Source organism: Staurois parvus, unplaced genomic scaffold (genome assembly GCF_062004578.1).
Source record: "Staurois parvus isolate SC_StPar_1 unplaced genomic scaffold, SC_StPar_1.0 ptg002756l, whole genome shotgun sequence".
NCBI classification, from domain to species: Eukaryota; Metazoa; Chordata; class Amphibia; order Anura; family Ranidae; genus Staurois; species Staurois parvus.
The window spans coordinates 516,308-519,319 of NW_028320552.1; the positions used below are offsets into that span (position 1 = coordinate 516,308).

At 57.3% G+C, this 3,012-nt stretch overlaps 2 non-coding genes across 2 annotated transcripts; both read right to left on the minus strand.

Annotated features, from left to right (window-relative positions):
- LOC149429266 (5S ribosomal RNA) lies at positions 1 to 119 on the minus strand. Its single transcript, XR_016310585.1, has one exon. It is a non-coding gene; the product is annotated as a 5S ribosomal RNA (ribosomal RNA).
- A 2,774-nt stretch (positions 120 to 2,893) lies between these two features.
- Positions 2,894 to 3,012, minus strand: LOC149429267 (5S ribosomal RNA). The gene has a single exon (XR_016310519.1). It is a non-coding gene; the product is annotated as a 5S ribosomal RNA (ribosomal RNA).

A 3,012-nucleotide genomic window follows, 5' to 3' on the forward strand; every position in this document is an offset into this window, starting at 1 on the left:
AGCCTACAGCACCTGGTATTCCCAGGCGGTCTCCCATCCAAGTACTAACCAGGCCCGACCCTGCTTAGCTTCCGAGATCAGACGAGATCGGGCGCGTTCAGGGTGGTGTGGCCGTAGGCAGTACTCAGGCTCTCCTTCAAGCCTCTTCTACTTGTCACGGGCAGCCTGGCCTCCGCCTTTCCTCGGCTCTACTACCCAGGACAAGCCGCCTGCTGCTGCTGCTGCTGCTGTTTCCTTCTCACCCACCGGCACAACTGACACACCGCCCCAACTGACACACCGCCCCGTCTCTCCTCTCTCACTCACTCTCCTCAAACCCCTGCCTCCCCCCCCCGCTGCTTTGCTCGCTCTTTAACCTCTTCCTGACCGCACCTCCTCAGGCACAAGCACACCACGCCAGCCTGGCCTCAACCGCTCCTCCTTCTCCTTCCCGCCTTCCCCTGGCCTGACTTCAAGCCTTTGGCTCGCAGGGCTGAGCACCACACCAGCCGCGGGGAGCAAGCTTTGGACACAGCAGCCGCAAAGCGCACCGCAAAGCAAGGGGCCTACGCTCGCTTGCCAGCCAGACCTCTCGGGGCGCCGGACAGCGCTCCCGCCTCCCTGCCCCTGACCCAAACCAAGGCTAGGGACCCTGCTGGCACCGGGGCCTACAAACGCCAGTTCCTTGCGCTCCGGCCCTCGCTCTTTTTCACCGCCCCAGTGGCCGGCTCCCCCTTGCGCACACCACAGGGCCCTGACGCACAGGCCCCTGGCTCCAGCAGCGGGCCCGGCGCTCTAACCGCCTCAGGGCGCAGGTATCGTGGCCTTCGGCGGCTCTGTTGCTTCTGGCTGGCTTGGGGGGCCGGCGCGCGTGCCTTCCCCGCTGCTGTCCCCCGGCCTGGGGAGCGCAGCGGAATGTGTCGGCGCAAGGCGACTGGAGAGCAGGCGTGAGAGCGCCAAAGCGGCTGAGGAGAGCGCTGGCAAAGGGCTGGGCCGCGGAGCCTAAGCGGGATGCAGGACGGGGCTAGCTGGCTGGGGCTGGCGTCTGAGCGTTGCTCCGCTGCCGGAGGGGGCTGGATGCGTGGCCAGCTCCTGAGGGACACAGAGAAGAAAGCCAGCGTGTTTTGAAAAGAGCGGCCCGCAAAAGGGAAGCGGGCTCAGAAAAGCCTAGGCTGGCCTGGGGACTTTGGGGGAGCTACAGTGAAGGAAAGGAGTATTTCACCCCCTGCTGATTTTGAATCTTTGCCCGCTCACAAACAAATGATCGATCGGTCTAAAAATCCAATGCTAGGTGTATTGACTGAGAGACAGACTAGCAAGAAAACATTCAAAAGAACTGCATGTCTAACCAATGATGCGCTGATTCGCATGTTCCTGAGGGAAATAGGTATTCCATCCCCTATCATTCAGCGGCATTTCTGGCTCCCAGGTGTCTTTCACACAGGTAACAAGCTGAGATTAGAAGCAGCCTCTTAAAGGGAGAGATGCTAATCTCATTTTCTGACCTGTATAAAAGACACCTGTCCACAGGAGCAATCAAACCATCAGATTCCAAACCCTCCACCACGGCAAAGACCAAAGAGCTGTCCAGGGATGTCAGGAACAGGATCGAAGACCTACACAAGGCTGGACTGGGCTACCAAACTATGGCCAAGCAGCTTGGTGAGAAGGTGACAACAGTCGGTGCAATCATTCGCAAATGGAAGAAACACAAAGCAACTGTCAGTCTCCCTAGGACCGGTGCCCCGTGCAAGATCTCCCCTCGTGGAGTGTCAATGATCATGACAACAGTGAGGCATCATCCCAGAACTACGAGTGAGGATCTTGTCAATCATCTCCGGCCAGCTGGGACCGCAGTCACCAAGAGAACAATGGGTAACACACTACGCCGACGAGGATTGAAATCCCGCAGTGCCCGCAAGGTCCCTCTGCTCAAGAGAGCACATGTCCAGGCCCGTCTGAAGTTTGCCACTGAACATCTGAATGAGGCAGAGCAGGACTGGTTGAAAGTGTCGTGGTCAGATGAGACGACCAACATGGAGCTCTTTGGCATCAACTCAACTCGCCGTGTTTGGAGGCGGAGGACGAGGAATGCTGCCTATGACCCCAACAACACCATCCCAACTGTCAAACATGGTGGTGGAAATATGCTGCTTTGGGGGTGTTTTTCTGCTAAGGGGACAGGACAACTGCACCGCATCAAGGGGACCATGGACGGGGCAATGGAGCGGCAAATCTTGGGCAAGAACCTTCTCCCCTCAGCCAGGGCATTGAAAATGAATGGCGGGTGGCTGTTCCAGCATGACAAGGAGCCAAAACACGCGGCCAAGGCAACAAAGCAGCGGCTGGAGAAGAAGCACGTTAAGCTCCTGGAGTGGCCTAGCCAGTCTCCAGACCTTCATCCGGCTGACAATATCTCTGTGGAGGGAGCTGAAAGTTGGAGTTGCCAAACGTCAGCCGCCAAACCTTCATGATTTGGAGAGGATCTGCCAAGAGGAGTGGGCCAAAATCCCTCCTGAGATGTGTGCAAAGCTGGTGGCCAACTCCAGGTAACGCCTGACCTCTGGGATTGCCAAGAAGGGATTTGCCAGCAAGCACTAAGCCCTGTTTTGTGAAGGGGATGAGATGCCTGTGTTCCCTGGTGAACCTGCAAATGAGCGCCTGATTTGTTAGCCATGCATTTCTTGTGAGTTTTTTTCTTGCTCTTCTGTCTGTGAGTGTTCCAATGCAGCTAGCATTGTATTTTGAGAGGGCTGATTTGTTTGTGAGTGGGCCGAGCTGGCAAATGAGCAGGGGATGAAAAGGTTGTTTCCTTGAGTGCAGGTGTGCAGCAGGAGGGCTTGGAGAGCGGGGAGGTAAAAGTGAATGTGAAAGAGCCATGGAGGAGAGTGACCCCTGCTGGAGGAAAAACAAAAGCCTACAGCACCTGGTATTCCCAGGCGGTCTCCCATCCAAGTACTAACCAGGCCCGACGCTGCTTAGCTTCCGAGATCAGACGAGATCGGGCGCGTTCAGGGTGGTGTGGCCGTAGGC